Raw genomic sequence first — 17,194 nt, forward strand, 5'->3', positions numbered from 1 at the left:
CATCAAATATATTTTGAAGAAACCTGTGCACTTAGGTAATATGTTAATTCTACAACATAGAGAGTAAGAATACTACATATACCTCTCAACATTGTTGTTTTGGCCACTGAGTACTCAAAGAACTTAGAACATGAAGTGCTCAATTTTGGAAAAGGTGCCATAAAGAGGCATTGGGCTCTCATTAGCATGTACAAATAGCCCAACACCTGTTTCTGGCAAAGTCCTTGAAGATCCAATATAAGATTTCAGTCATTTAATGTGTGGCATGATTCCAACAGAATGAACTCATGCATTAACTCTTTGATGCTGGTCCATTAGGCATCCACTTTATGTCTCAAATATGTTCCACGTTTAAAACTGGAAATAATTCTTGCCAGAAGCCTGTAACATTATTGGCTTAACATTCTTATGGTCTTCATTTACACTTCCAGAACATTCCAGTACTTAAAGTCTTCTGGCATATGAATTGGTAATCAAGAAAGAAATGAAATCAGACAATCTCATTAAATTAATTTTTTAATTAATTGTTTAAGCCTGTTGTAGACATCAAGAGAATTCAGTATCAACCTTTTACCAAGAAAACAGTAATCAGAGTAATGAAAAAGCTACCACACTTTTTGTGTTTAGATGAACAAAACTGTAAAAATGAAATATTGCCACTTCCTCAACTTTTAATGACATTATGTTAAGTTCCTTTTGGAAGTTGATAACAGTGAAGATCTTTGCTGTACAGGTTACATTTAGAAATTAATTTGCAACTCAAGGTTATGGATGCGAATACAACAACCATTTTCTGCTTAAGGGGAAGTTGTTCACATAAAATAAATCAGTACACAGGAAAACTAAGGGCCATGGTCACAGTCAGGTAAAATTTGATAGCCCCTGAAAACAGGTCTGGGAATGAGAAAGTACCTTTTCCATTGTTTCCAGTGTAGACCACACACCAAATGCAAATTACTCCAACTGGACATAATTACAGAATGCACCACTAGCTAATCACACTGTCAAATGAAGGATGCATGAACACGCATCAGGCCCAAGGCTGGGAATTGAATTTTCAGGGATATTTGAAATTTCAAAAGAATAGACAGGAATTAAAAGTAGTTTAATAAAAGAAAATGTTTGCTCAGTTAGTAAAGGATGAGATCAGTACAATGGTAAAAAATTATCTTGGCTCAGGAAAAGTGCAGGATGAATTTGGGTGGTGATAGAAAATAGCAGGGGAACAAAGTTGCTTGCGTAATGAGGTCTCCTAACATTGGCTACAGTGTCGGACAATCAATCAACAATGACTATTCAATCATTTATAATGGGGGCTTGTGATAAAGATACTGCAATAATTTGTGCATCCCTAGTTGCACTTGTGAAGGTGGTGGTGAGCTGCTTTCTTGAACTGTTGCGGTCCATGTGCTGTAAGGTTAACCCACAATGTCATTAGGAAGGGAATTCCAGGATTTTGAACCAGTGACACTGAACGAACAGCAATATATTTCCAAGTCAGGATGGTGAGTGTCATGCATGGAAACATGCAAGGGGATGGTGTTCCCATGTATCTGTTACCTTTTTCCTTCTAGATGGGAGTGGCCACAGGTTTGGAAGGTGCTCTCTGAGGATCTTTGGCAATTCTTCAGTGTATCTTGTGACTGAGCATCAAAGGTGGAGGGAATGGATGTTTGTGGATGGGATGTCAATCAAGCAGGCTCCTTTGTCCTGGATGATGTCAAATTTATTGAATGTTTTTAAGCTGCAGCCATCCAGATAAATTAAGAGTATTCCACCACACTCCTGACTTGTGTTTGTAACCAGTCCACAGGCTTTGGGGAGTCAGGAAGTGAGAAACTCACCACAGTATTCATAGCCTCTGACATACTCTCATAGCCACTGTATTTATATGGTGAGTCTAATTGACTGTCTGGTCAATAGTAACCCAAAGGGTGTTGATAGTGGGGGATTCAGTGATGGTGATGCTATTGAATGTCAAGGATTGGTGGCATTCAAGGTGGTCATAGCCTGGTATTTATGGGGCATGAATGTTACTTGCCATTTTTCATCCCAAGATTGGACATTATCCATGTCTTGCTGTATTTGAATATGGATTGCTTCAGTATCTGAAGAGTCATGAATAATGCTGAACATTGTGTAATCATCAGTGAACATCCCCACTTCTGACTTAATGATGGACGGAAGATAATTGATGAAGCAGCTGAAGACAGTTAGGCCTAGGACACTGCCCTGAGGAACTCCTGCAGAGATGTCCTGGAGCAGATATGACTGACCTCAAACAATCACAACCATCTTCCTGTATGCCAGGTATTACTGCAATCACTGAGAGTTAATGCCTGAATTGTTATGGATTCCAGATTTACGAGGACACCTTGAAGCCACACTTGGTAGAGTGTGGCCTTGATGTCAAGGGTGGTCACTCTCACATTACCTCTGGAATTCAGAATCTTTCTCCATGTTTGAACCAAGGCTGTAATGAAGTGAACTTCTGAGTGGCTCTGGAGGAACCCAAACTGGGTGTCACTGAGCAGGTTATTGCTGGGCAGGTGCTCTTTTATAGTACTGCTGATGACACCTTCCATCACTTTATTGATGATCAAAGCAGATTGATGGGGTGGTAATTGGCTGGGTTGGATTGTCCTGCTTTTTCTGTACAGGACATAGATTTATAAGCATCATGCAGTCATACAGCAGAGAAACAGACCCTTTGGTCCAACTCATCCATGCTGACCAGGTTTCCCAATGTTATCTCGTGCCACTTGCCTGCATTTGACCCAAATCCCTCTAAAGCTTTCCTATTCATGTACCTGTCCAAATGTCTTTTAAATGTTGTAATTGTACTTGCATCTACCATTTCCTCTAGCAGTTCAATCCGCACATACACCACCCTCTGCAAAAATGTTGCCCCTCAGTTCCCTATTAAATCTTTTCCCTCTCACCTCAAATCTATGTCATCTAGTATTAAATTTCCACACACTGGGAAAACACTTTTGCTATTCACCTTAACTATGCCCATCATGATTTTACAAACCTCTATAAGATCACCCCTCGATTGCGTCTGCTCCATACCTGGACAATTTTCCACGTTGTTCGGTAAATGTCAGTGTTGTAGCTGTACTGGAACAGCTTGGCTAGGGGAGCAACAAGCTCAGGAGTACATGCCTTCAGTTCTATTGCTAGAATGTTGTTATGGTCCAAAACCTTTGCAATATCCAGTGTCTCCAATCGTTTCTTGATATCACGTGGAATGAAGCAAAATGACTGAAGACTGGCATCTTTGATGCTGGGGACCATTGAAGGATGCCAAAATGGATCATTGAACTGGCTGTTCTGACTGTAGATTGCTACAAGTGCTTCAATCTTATCTTTTACATTGATGTTTTGAGCTCTTCCATCATTAAGAATGAGGATATTTGTGGAGACTCCTCCATACAGTTGCTTAGTTGTCCGCCCCCCAGTCACAACAGGATGTGGCAGGACTGCGGAGCTTAAATCTGAACCATTGGTTGTGGGATCACTTTAGTCTGTCGTTCACTTATTACTCATGCTGTTTGACATGCAAGTAGTCCTATAGCTTCACCTGGTTGACATTTTGTTTTTAGGTATGCCTGGCACTGCTCTTGTCATGCCCTCCTACACTCTTCATTGTACCAGGGTGCGGGGGGGGGGGGGGGGGGGGGGGGTGGGGTGGGGTATGTTGGGCAATAAGGTTAAGAGTTGTGTTGGAGTATGATTCTGCCACTGTCAATGGCCCACAGCATCTAAATGGATGACCAATCTTGAATTGTTGGATCTGTTCGAAATCTATCCCATTTTACATGGTGATAGTGCTACACAACATGATGGTGGTTATTTTCAACATGAAGGTGGGACTTCATCTGCACAAGGACTGTGCAGTGGTCATTCTCACTGATACTGTCATGGACAGATACATCTGCAGCCAGCAGATTAGTAAGGATGAGGTCAAATATGTGTTTCTGTCTTGTTGGTTCCCTCACCACTTGCCGCAGACCCAGTCTAGCAGCTCTGTCCTTTAGGACCCGACCAGCTTAATCAGTAGCCCTGCTGATGTCTTTGTGGCAGACACTGAAAGCCACCGTCACTCCTTCCTTCAAATGTTGTTAAAAATGAAAGATGATCAATTCATCAGCATGGGGAGCTTGGTACGTGGTAATCAGCAGGAAGCTTCCTTGCCCATGTTTATGAAACTTCAAGGGGTCCAGAGTCAATATTGAGCACTTTCAGGGCAACTCCCCACTGACTGCATACCACTGTGCCACCACGTTTGCTAGGTCCATCCTTCTCGTGGAACGGGACATATCCAGGAATGGTGATGGCGGTGTCTGTGGCTTTGCAAGGTATGATTCTGTCAATCTGACTATGTCAGGATGTTGCTTCACTAATCTGTCAGTCAGCTCTCCCAGTTTTGGCACTAGGCCCAAGATTTTTGTAAGGAGGACTTTGAATGGTTGAAAGGGCTGTTTGTACCATTGTCATTCCTGGTGCCTAGTTTGGTGACCAGTGGTCCATGTGGTTTCATTTCTTTGCTCAGGCTTTGTAGCGATTGATGCAACTGAGTGGCTTGTTCATCCATTTCACAGGGCAAAAGATCAGTTGGGAGAATGCACACAGCAGTTTTTTTTTAGTAGAATTAATCCAAAGAACAAGCTAGTTTGGCAATGATTAACTACTGAATCATTGTAAATGATCAATAAATGTTCTCTTAATGTATGATAATGAGCAAGACTGATCATATGTAATTTTGTATTCAATTGAAAGTTTGAAATTGGTGCTCTAAACTTAAATAAAGAAAATTATGAAGTATGACTATATATTTGGCTACAGTGGATGGTGAAAATAGATTTGGAAGCAGATGGTAGATAAGCAGTACCAGATACTTTGGGAGACATTTTGTAACTCTCAACAAGAATATATTCTATTATTGGGAAAGATTCTAGTAGAAAGATTAATCATCTGTGGATAACTAAGGAAATTAAAAGTGATGCAAGGCAGTGCAGACAGCTACTGCGATATAAAACAGTTACAATCTTAGTGGTTGAGGCAGTGGCAGAGTGACCATGTTATTAAACTAATAATCCTGTGGCTCAGGCTAATGTTCTTGGGGCACAGGGCTCAGATCTCACCATGACAGGCATGGAAACTTAAATCCGATTTAATCTGGAATTAAAACCGAGTCTAATTATGACCATGTATCAATGCCAATTGTTGTAAAATCCCTTGTGCAAATCACTTGGGGAAGGAAATCTGCTGATCTTACCTGGTCTTGTCTACATGTGACTTCAGACCCGCAAAAATATGGTTGACTCTTAACTGTCCTCTGAAATTGCCTAGACAGCCATTCAGTTCACAACAACAGATGTGAGTCTTACAAGCGACATCCACAACCTCGTACAAGAAAGCAAGGTAGTAGAATAAAACACTTAACAATTCCAAGCCAAGACAAAGCCGAAAGAGAAATAAAGGGCAAGTTATTAAGAATTTAGTTCATGATGTTTGAGAGGATTTCTTTTCAAGGTATGAAGGTAACAGTTGTTACAGGAGATAATTTAGTTTCCTTTTTTTGTTCAAACTTCTACATTAAATTAGGAGCGTACAAAAAAATGGTGTAGGGCAGATTCGTAATATAACAGAAATTTACAACACAGAAGACAAGCTTATGGTAGTGTTTATCTGTGCTGACATTTGGAAAGAGCAGTCATGATTAATCCATATCCCTGTCGTTTATCTGCGATGCAATGAGTATCTCGTACTCGTATACTTGCTCAGAGAACTTAAAATGTCAGTATAGCTTGGAACACAGAAATATCAATGCAAACTAGGTGAAAAGTTGCCTAGATAGCGAACATGCTGAATTGGTAGTCAAGCTCGTGTAAAAGATAACTCAAAATGTTTGACCCCAAAATCCTTCATGGTTCAAGTATCCTGTTCCAGTTTTGCGAGTAGGATTGGTCGGGCGAGTTTCGTCAGTGTTTTTCACAACTGTTCTTTCATTGTTCAAACATCCGAAACACTGCTCGACAGCGGCTTCCTGGTGAAATCAGGACCTCGGACAGCAGATCGCATCAGTATCATTACAGCTCCAAAAACCTGGTCTCAGTTTTAATCCCTCAATGATACTATTCGTGTAAAGATCCAACATCTACCCTTCGTCCACAAACAAAGGTCTCAAAAAGCTGACATTAAATGAGTACATAAGATATGTAAAAATGAGAAACCAGGAAGAACTGTTGAAAATGGTAAAGAGAAGGTAAAATTACGCTGCTGCAAGTAGATGACTTGCACTTGGCCGAAGAAGCAGCATCTTCATGTTGGAACGAATATCGGGAGAATGAGATGTAAGTTTCTGCCCTGATCAACTCCTTTGAGCAAAACGATAACGTGAATCTTTCTTGCTCAGTTTGCATACTTATGGTTAATGGTAACATTGCACATCTAAGTATACAAAGGTTAAAGAACTGCTTCAGAAAATTACAAGTAACTCCAATGTAACCTTATGGCTTTACAATATCTAGATACATTTAATCCATTTTGTAAACTTGCATCAGTGCTTTGGGTTACATCTTGCTAGACAGCCGCTTCATTGCTTTTATGAAAAATGAAATAAAGAGGATTATGTCTCTGATGTATGTAAGAAGTGAAAATTGAATAGGATTTTTGGGACACTTAAAAGTAGGGAACTTGGCATGCAGGATAACATAATTAGGCAGGATGCAAAATTTTGATTTCCTAATGGTAGTTTGATTTGCAAAGATAAGTCACAGCCATATTCACTCTCAGATGATCCTAATGCAGGTTCCTTCTTATATGCCATCATGCCTTATATGCTAATTTGTGTGAAACTTGTCACAAGACAGAGGTATCTTCAAGGTAAAGTCAACAGTGCATGAAAATCACATTGCACCCAGTTCATGTTTGTTTAAAGGTGGCATACTTAGTCAGTTAGTGCAGTTGTGTAAGTAGTTTCCTTTCTGTTACAAGGAAGCAGAGAGCAAGAAGATAGCAGTTTACAAGGAGACTTGGACCACACAGGAATCAGTCAGTTGTGATGGTAAGAGGAGGATGTTGGAATGGTGTGGGGTCAGAGACACAGGGGAGTCGATGATGGTTTGGGAGCATTGAGAAATGAAGTGAGAGGTACCTGGTACCTTGGATGTGATGGGAATAGTTGACTCTGAGTACATCAGTTAAGGTAAGAAAATGTGGGATTGAATGGGAGGTGTCAGGCAATGGGAAGGTTCAGAGTGACAAGGAAGTCAGTTTTTTTGGGGGGAGGTAAGTCCAGTCTGAGGTTAGGATAATTGAAAAATGGGACAACTAATCTAATAACAACACTAAAGATTGAAAGGGAGTGTCAGTGAGAATGAGTACACACTCAGGTAGAAGTGGCATCTCCAATTAGTGGGTGACAGGGTTGAGGGTCTTTGTGGGAGCTTGGAGTTTTATAGAAGGAAGATGCAAAGATGTTGGAATGTTAAAGGTAATTAAGACGAACTAGAAGGTGACACGAGGGCAATAAAGGCAGGTATGAGTACACATATACAATGACTATTTTCACAATGCCTCCAGAAGCAGATACAATGCCAGGACTAGAGACCAATCAATTGGCAAATTGGAGACTGAGAGGTGCCCAATGTTAAGGGTGGACCTTTGCTTGTGGATAAAAGAAGAAGTTGAAAATGTCATTGTTTCAATGTATGTTCTTATATCACTGTCTACCTTTTTCACACAGTTCAATCATTAGAATGTATTTGGGATTCAAAAACCCAATATTCCTACAATCTCAGGACTTGGAGGAGAGGAAGTGACAAAGGCTCTTGCTGGTGAACAACATAGACCACACACCAGCATGGGGGGGAGAGGGGGGGGCAGGTGAGTGGTGAAGGCTAGTCAGGATGGAGCTGCACTGGCAGCAACATTATGGCAGTGTTGAAGAGCCTTTCCTTTTGTCCAGCTGGCTGTCCACAGGTTTCATGGAATCTGCAAATTTGCTGCTTGATCTTAATAGTAATCACATGGGAAATGAGAAAAGTTGACAGTGGAAACAGCATTCTGGTCCGGTTACATATTAAGAACAGGACTCAAAAGGCCCCCTGAGAAGCGCAATGCAGCATGGTTTTTTTGGCCTGGATTGTGAGGAACTGCACACTGGTTTGGAGGTTTACACATTGTTTAAGCATTTTGAGAAAGAAAATGAGTGAATCCAAAGTATGACATTTCATTAGTTCTAACCAAAAAGAAAATGTTAGAAGCATGCACTTCCACTCGGCAAGGTTCTTCATAAAGACCAGATAGATGTGAAATTGATCTTCATACTTCATAATTTATTGTGCTAGAAGTTAAAAGAATGCAGAAATTATCTTTTTACAACAATGTATTTGTAAGTTCCTGAACTCTAAAAACATGAAGTTTGCTTTCCTAAAATAGTCTGTTATATGTATCCCTATCCCATATTCTTTTCTACCATCTGTTGTAATTCTGTCTTTGAAGCCAAACATAACATTTTCTTGGAAAGGTTACAATAGTTGAAATATTAAAGTAGTTACTTTAAGTTAGAATGTATTGGCTCTGTTATTATTAGGAGGTAAAATACAATTATCCCTCAATAAACCTAATTGTTTATATTTAGCATCGCTCAATAATAGACTAACGTAAATAATGACTTAAATTTCGCAGTCAGTGGTAAAGCAAAAGTGCTATTCATTGATATCAAAGGTAGAAGGTAGGTATTTCTGTGTCAGAATTCCTCTTCCAAATGATAGCTTAAATCTGACACCAAATCAAAAGGACGTCTTGGTATGCAATGATGTCAGCAAGCAGGTAGGAAATCAATCAAATTGAAGTATTCACACTGAGCAAACCAGCAAGTCAAAAGCACTTAATAACCTTCACTTTCAAATTAAAATTCAGACCATGAAATAAATGTATGACTGAATTAAGATCAAAGCTGAACTAAAAGTAAGCAGACTTCAGAAAAAAATAATTTCTTTATATGGAAAAATAAATCAGGTTCCATGAATATATAATTATCTGTACAGAGCTAATGAGGTTGTTAAGCAGGAATTATTCTGATAGTATATCATTAGAAGCATCATTCAACAAGGTCGAACCTTTTCCAGGATTTTTACCGTGGGACTAGCATCATAGAAATGGAAGTTTGTTTCAATGCACAATTGTGAAGGAGTTTGCAATCTGTGGGAATGTCTACACCCGTGCAATGCAGGAGTATGGATTCAGAGCTAGCAACGACTGGATCAACATCTTATTTTGCATTTCAAAGAATGATGGTTCTGAATATTCACAATTGTGTCATCATTAATGCAGCATAATACAGTTGAATAGAGGTTTTAGATATCACAAACTGAACTGGAGAAAGCTGTTCCATTGCACACCCAGCATGTGAACCGTACAGAAGAACATGACATTACCTGCCACAAAATTATTCTACATTATGACTCTATGTCGAACACCAGGAGGAAAAGAGTAATTTGATTGTCTCTGTTTAAGTCCTTCTCAGTCAGTTGCAACAGATTTTTGTTTTCTCCTTTACAATGCTAAGATATCACACATCAGTTAAAGATGTATTGCAACACACACAAACACAGGCTGTAAGTCTGAAAGGGAGAATGCATGGTTCAAGTCAGGGTTAACAAAGGCTATACTGTTTAAAATTCATGAGAGTCCTGAGATGCTATACTTATAAAGTGAGACTATAATTGCTCATTTAATGATCCATATCTTCAGCAATGGTGCAATTTGTAAAAATCCATGACTTTCTGTTTCTGAAATCTCCTTCTTCACTGAGCACTGTCTTCCAAAATGCTGTGGAGTAATCAGTCTTTGCTGGTACTTCAGGGAAAGTTCAGCTTCTAATAACCGATAAATCTGCAGCTCCACAAGCTGTCAGCAGAATTATTCGTTGCTTTTAATCTGCCCCAATATGATTTGCCTGGCAAAAGATAATGTATTCTTTCCACATGCTGGGCTCAGTCTTCAACAGCATGATCAACTAAGCCAAGCTTCCCAAACAATGGTATGATGCCAGAAATGCTTCCCTCAACTCAAAGATGACAGTTGCGAGCAAATTTCTTCAGGAGTATGCTTTTCTGTCATCTCCACTGAAATAACTCCACAAAGGCCGGAGTTCCATCAGCAAGTTACCCTTTAGTTACAAGTAGAGAGTCCTTGAAACTGATCCAGCTCCCTCAGAGCCAGATGTCAGAGTGAGCAGGATGTCTGACACTTGCATTTCTTTCTGTCAGCCAGGGCTCCCTGATTAGACCTGATTAAAAGCTCCATTCAGGGAACTCATATTTTATGAGGTCCACCTGGCTGACCTCATTACAATCAATACATTGGCAAAGCTATCAAGGTGCATTTGAAACAGAAGAGGGCCATCAGAATCTAATTGCATAATGAATTTCAGAAAGGTTTCTTTCATTTCTGGTCATTCTTATAAATCAGTTATCTGTTGCATATCATCAATTTCCACTATCTTAATTTAAATGAATTCCTTGGAAATGTTATTTGGGCATCCATTTAGAAATTGCCCATGGAGCTTGGCCAGTTTGTAGATTGTGTCTGCAGCCATTTTAAAACAATATCCCAACTCATTTAAATATATTTTATTTCAAACAAAATCAATCATGGAACTAAAGATCATTGGCCAGATATATAACGTTATAATGCCTGCAATGTCAATATATTACGAATAAAAAGAAAGAAAAGAAATTATGAAAACAGGATGAATATAACCATGGTAGATAACTGTGGCCTGCTCCTTTTTCAGAGACAGAGAATCATGAGTATCTTTTTTCACTTTAACATGGATCCTAGAGTTGCAGTGCATTTCCAAGGGGGAAAGCATTTAAAAACTGGTTGAATACTCTAATAGTTTTCAGACTTTTCTCAGGAGTGCTCCTTGAAGAAATTGAAAGCCTTAGAAAAATCAATGGAAGCAATAAAATAGGGTTCCTCTAAGCGGTATCACACCCTGGTCTCATATAAACAATAAGTGTTCTAGATATTCCTCATCAGAGCAAAATGCTGCTTCATCCTTTTTCATTATTCAGCACATTTACAGAACATCTAACGTGCACATCACAACGATCTAAAGAATCGTTATAAGAATTATTGATTTCAGCAACTTTGCTCAACTGTCTGAAGGCTCAGTAAATGGAAGCCAATCTTGTTGTAAAATAGTTGGATGATGGGATTGTGGAAGTTTTGACTATTATTCCATAGTAAGAATTAGGAAGTGAATGTTATTTATATATATATATATATATATAGTGTATTGAAAAGATAATGCACTCCTGCCAGTTAAGAAAGATTGAGACAGTAATTAGCAGAATGCTAATGAGAACAATGGACTAATTATGATACAGATGGAGGCTACTCAGTCCATTGAGTCCATACAGGCTGCCAATGGCGAAATCTAATCAGTCTCATTCCCTGTTCCATCCCTGTTGCCCTCCACGTTTGTTTTCCCCAGGTGGCTTTCTCATTTCCTTTTGAAATCATTAATTGTCTTCATTAATCATCCCTTTGTGATATTGTTTCCTCATAGCCTGTATATAATAAATTTTAGTTCTTTTTTTTTGGAAGGTACTGGCTTCAATGTTAACAGGAGAAGCGAGGTTGGTTTCATTACTGACAAGAAGCCATAAGTCTGAGCGTGCACTTCACATTGTGTCTTTTGGCTTTGACAGGCTCCCAGTTATTGGCTTGACTGATTTCCAGTTGTGAAGCAAGATCTTGGGAACAGTCTGCATGTCAAAGTAGATCAGATCCATCACCCCAGTAGCAATATCTCAGGGTGATCTCAATAATCACAGGGTGGGACTGATCACAGTGGATCAAATCTCTGAAACCCGAGTCAAGCTCTGATTGCAAGGAAATACAGTCCTCAATTCTGGAAGGTCCAATCGTTATCCAAAGGTCTTTGTTGGAAGGGGAAGGAGTTGTGAAGCCCCTGTTTAACATCCGGGGTATGGTGGATGTGTTGGGTCACGTGGTGAGTGAAGGGAAACATTACTCCTCTTCTGGATCCAACAGCAGTCACTTACCTTCTTCACAATCTATCCCTATCTCATCTTCAGCTGTTAGACTTCCTGAGGTTTGAAATCCCAATCACTCACAGTAAGGTTTTTAAAGCTGATTATGTCAGAGATGGCCAGAGTGATTACAGTATAAAAGTGGGCCACCAGCCTCCTGAGAGCAACATGGTTGTCAGTCCCTTGTCCCCTTTCAATGAATATCAAAGTGCCAAACTTTGTAAACTGGGTTTGAGTTCCATTCAACTATTTAAAGTTTCCACCCTCAAACTCACCCAACCCAGTTTTGTGTGCTCAAGTTAAGCACACTGTGTTTCGGAACCCTGTCTGTGAAAAAGTGATAAGAGTAACACAAAGGATTGGATTTTCACCTCGGAGCCGGACAACAGGAATCATGTTTGTTTTTGTGTCAGAATACCACCTATGGTGGACACTGACTGAGTTGCAGCTTTTCCTGGTGGATGAACTCTTAATTGACAAGAAGATGGGTTTCCTGTCCAGCTGAAGCTAGAGGGGACAGGAATAGAGGCTCTTTCACACAAAATGGTGGAAGCATTAAAAACTTAATATGTGAAGGACATGCATCAGATAATATGATAATTTTACTGTTGCACCCATGGTCAGACTGTGGTATAACTAGATGCAGATTCTAGTCAAACTTCATAAATATAGGCAGTCAGACTACTGATGCTGGAATTGCCTTAACCTAAATGCCTCAGTATCACAGCAAAAAGGTATCTGATACAGAAATATTTAAATAGATACACATACTCATATCCATAAAATCATCCTAACAAGTAGACATGCATATTTTGAGATTAACAGGTTTAAAAAATGGCCACCATTAAGAATAAGGCCACCAATTCCACACATTAAGTAAGAACTTACTTTGCAAAACAGTTGGCTGTGAAACTCCACACAGCTCCTGCTAACTTGGTCTTGAGTAGAACACTGTGAGAACTCTCAAGAAAATAGCTAAAATGACAGTTTTTATACATTTATGACTTAATTACCTTGAAGTTCCAATGATAAACTTAGGTAAGAGACTAACTGAACCGCAACAGAAATTCTGTGCAGGTACAGCTGCATCTTTAGATTACAAACACATTTGATGTGTATCTGTACTGGGGCTCGAGATTGCTTGCTTTCCTTTTGCTGAAAGCGACAGGAAAAAAAAACAAATTCTGAGAGGCAGGAATAACATAATACAAGAAATTGCAAAATTTGGCCTAAATACCAAACACAAACCATCATGGGATTTTTTTTTTCTGCATTCACCAAAGAGCATACTTTTGCAAAATGGGAAAAGGTAATTGGGGCAGCATGATGGCTCAGTGGTTAGCATTGCTGCCTCACAGTGTCAGGGACCCGGGTTTGACTCCCACCTTGGATGACTGTCTGTATAGAGTTTGCATGTTCTCCTCATGTCAGCATGGGCTTTCTGTGGGTGCTCTGGCTTCCTCCCACAATCCAAAGATGTGCTGGCCAGATGAATTGGCCAGTGCATTGTTGGGTGCATTGGTCAGGAGCAAATATATAGGATAGGGGAATGGGTCTGGGTGGGTTACTCTTCGGAGGGTCAGTGTGGACTTGTTGGGCTGAAGGGACTGTTTCCATACTGTAGGGAATCTAATCTAAAGTCTGGTGTCTACCAGGTCAGTTTTCAATGGAGCATTAAAAATATAATGAAGTGCTGATTTTCATCAGTAAATGTTCATTTACTTTCAAAGTGTTGAACTTCAGCATCGAACAACAAAGTTAAGCATGTATTTAATTTTAGTTGAAATTTTGTTCTCAAGGGAAAGAAATAAGTGGAAGAAAGGAACACATACTCTCTTTGGAGTACCTTATAAGGACAAACAATGAAAAGAAGCTGGAGAAAACAAAGATGTTGAATAATTAGAGAAATACATAAGTTTAAGAAGAATAAAGTAAGTTGCTTCAATTATGTAAAGATTGTGTTAGAAAAATATGTTAAGTGATATAACAGAAGAAGCGTCTACATTACGTTCAGGACCACTATCAAGATTACAATTACAGTCTTCAGAAAAAAGGAAGGTGAATCTATTTCTAAGAATCTAGATTCTAGGTCAAGGTTGCAAAAGAAAAAAGGAGAAGGCTAAAAGAAAAATTGCAAACACAACATAATTAGGTTTGATATAAAAACTGAACAGGAGACAGAAGAGTAAAGTATAAAAATATTTGACAGGAGGAAAAAGTATATCAAGAAATCCTAAAAGACAAAATAGCTGATAAGACATTGAAAATTTCCATTTACTCAATCAACTAGATCATTATGGTCCAAAATGATTCCTACAAGAGTATGGTGGAATTCCTTGAATGTGTAGAGAAGCTAAAATTGAAATGAGACTTTAAAAGGCATTGAGGTCTAATAATAAAAATGAACAAGATAATGTAAAGCTGACTTTTTAAAAATCACTAGAAAGTGTCTTGATAATGAAATAGATAAAATAATTAATAGATAATGAAAGAAACTACTGAAGGATTTCCATAACACACAGAATCAGAATTACAATATAGTCCTTGGATTTATACAGTGCCTTCATGGTCCCAGGGCACCCTAAAGCACTACACAGCCCATAATATATTCTTTGAGGTCCAGTCAATGTTGTCATATGGGGCAATACAGCACCTAATAGTTTTAGAGTATGGTCTGTCAAAAGCAATAAGTAACACAAAAATTTCATTTTGTTCATGTTTGTTGAGGGATATGTTTTGGCCAAAATGCAGTGAAATCCACCCCCAACCTTTCTTCAATATTTTTCATTTAACCAAGAGATAGAAAAGGGCCTTAAATTAGTATCTCACCAAGAAAGTAACACCTCTGAAATATCAGCCTGGCTCATATGTTTAATTCCTTGGAGTGGAGTTTGAACCAATATCCTGCTAAAACGCAATAAGGAAGCCAGAATTAGCATAGATATAACAAATGCTTAGTGTAATATGGGCTCTTGTGATACAGTTGAGTCAGAAGGCTTCGGTTCACATAATATATATCACAACACATCTGAACATGTTTTTTTAAAATCTGGATATTTAGTATAGGTAATAAATTCCAGTATAGCTGTCTGGCAGCTTATCATAGTGTTGATTCATTTGGTACATGCAAGTATACACAGTGTGTGGCAACAGGCTATTTGGTTATGGAGCTCATCACAGCTGGACATACTCCTGTCAACTCTCAATATACTGAATACTTGCACTTGCTAGCAAGAATTACAGTTGTTTAAAATAGCTAAGATTGTTGACATTTACACAGTAGGTTATGAACAGGTTAGATAATATTTGTTATCCTTTTATTTAAATTAAAGCTGTCTGTACTGACAGCTGCATTCAAGCACCTTAAATGTTCTCGCTTCTGTTCTTAATATTTTATACATTCTATTTATTATTTACTCCACAGGTGCTTATTGCAAACCAAGTCTTATATAAGCTGTGGCAAGCTGTCAATTTTATATCGTATTTATTATGTGATGTTAGATTATTTAATAGTTTATGCTTGAAGCTTGGCAGCTACAATCTAGAATTTTCTGAAAGGTTTTATCATATCCATAGCATAAGAAGAGTTGCCCATGTTCTTATAGACACAAATAATTCATATAAGTGATTGCTGTCAGTTTTGCTCTGTAATGATTAGATTACTTACAGTGTGGAAACAGGCCCTTCAGCCCGACAAGTCCATACTGACCCTCTGAAGAGCAACCCACCCAGACCCACTCCCCTACATTTACCCCTTCACCTAACACTACGGGCAATTTAGCATGGCCAATTCACTTAACCTGCACATTTTTGGACTGTGGGAGGAAAACGGAGCACCCGGAAGAAACCCGCACAGACACAGGGAGAATGTGCAAACTCCACACACAGACAGTTGCCTGAGCCGGGAATTGAACCCGGGTCTCTGGCACCGTGAAGCAGCAGTGCTAACCACTGGGCCACCGTGCCACCTCAAATATATAATTAATATATAATTAATCTCAAGTATTTGACACTGAATAACACCTGTGAAAATTCTTTAACTGACAAAACATAGCTCTAACCCCATGGCAGAAGATCAAAAAATTGTAAGTGGTTGCACATTGACACCCAAATGTAATGAGTACCAGGATGGAAAGGCACCACCATCTGAGTTCCAGTCCGTTGATGGGAAATGCAGATTGGGAAATGCAACATAGGAGTGGAAGGAGCCAAAAGGTGATTTTCATGGAGGTGACCAATGCTGTAACTGTGTCCAGGAGCCACATTTAATGAATGAGAAAGGGTGGACTTGAGAGCTAGAGGGCCAGTCTGAGATCCCTTAGGAATACAACATAGACAGGAAAAGAAGAGGATGTCTGCTTTATGATCCTATGCTGGTTATTGGAATAATTGATGAGGAAGTGCTAGTGGGCACATTTTGGCCACCAGCATCATCCACAATACACCACTCAATAATAATTAATCAGAGACAAGACCATGATGGCAACAGCGGGAAACAATGAGACTAGCCACCTAGAGTTTCACCTCTGCATCCTATTGAAAATTCATTCAGACAATGATTCAGGCACTTTCTATACCTTTGATTTCATTTTTCTTTTCATGGCATCAATCTTGCTTACGTAAAATGGCAAAAGGTTCCACAATAGCATTTCTTTGCAATGCTGTGCTGACCATACTCAAGTGGTGGCTGCAAACTATAATTTCACAACAACAAGATAAAGCAGAAGGTGATACATGTCCCTTAGGACCTGGCTATTTTTATTAATGCTCATTAGTTTTATGTACGTTTGATGTTCTGGCACATACTGATAAGATTCTCAGGAAACTTTGCTGCAGATAATTATTGAAATGTATGTCTTCAGCATTTTGAACTGATAATCATAAGTAATGTTTGGCCTTTTGTATGTTTCATGAAACTATCTTGATTTTCTTTCAACATCTCAAATTCACATCCACACTGCTCTCTCCCAATCTGCCCTGTCAAATTTCTTTGTTTTACTCGTGATCTGCTTAAGCCTTTGTAACAGCTGCTGCCATTAATCCATGGTGCTTTCTTCATCTGTCACTTTTTTTCAAAACAACTCCGAAGGCTCTGGTTTCCCCTCTGCAACAATAAC

At 39.1% G+C, this 17,194-nt stretch overlaps 1 protein-coding gene across 3 annotated transcripts in view; it reads right to left on the reverse strand.

Moving 5' to 3' along the window:
- Positions 1 to 17,194, reverse strand: part of gabbr2 (gamma-aminobutyric acid (GABA) B receptor, 2) — a 968,818-nt gene that overhangs the window by 796,556 nt on the left and 155,068 nt on the right. The gene's annotated exons all lie outside the window — the stretch shown is intronic.

The sequence above is a fragment of the Chiloscyllium punctatum genome, chromosome 8, assembly GCF_047496795.1.
Source record: "Chiloscyllium punctatum isolate Juve2018m chromosome 8, sChiPun1.3, whole genome shotgun sequence".
NCBI lineage: Eukaryota > Metazoa > Chordata > Chondrichthyes > Orectolobiformes > Hemiscylliidae > Chiloscyllium > Chiloscyllium punctatum.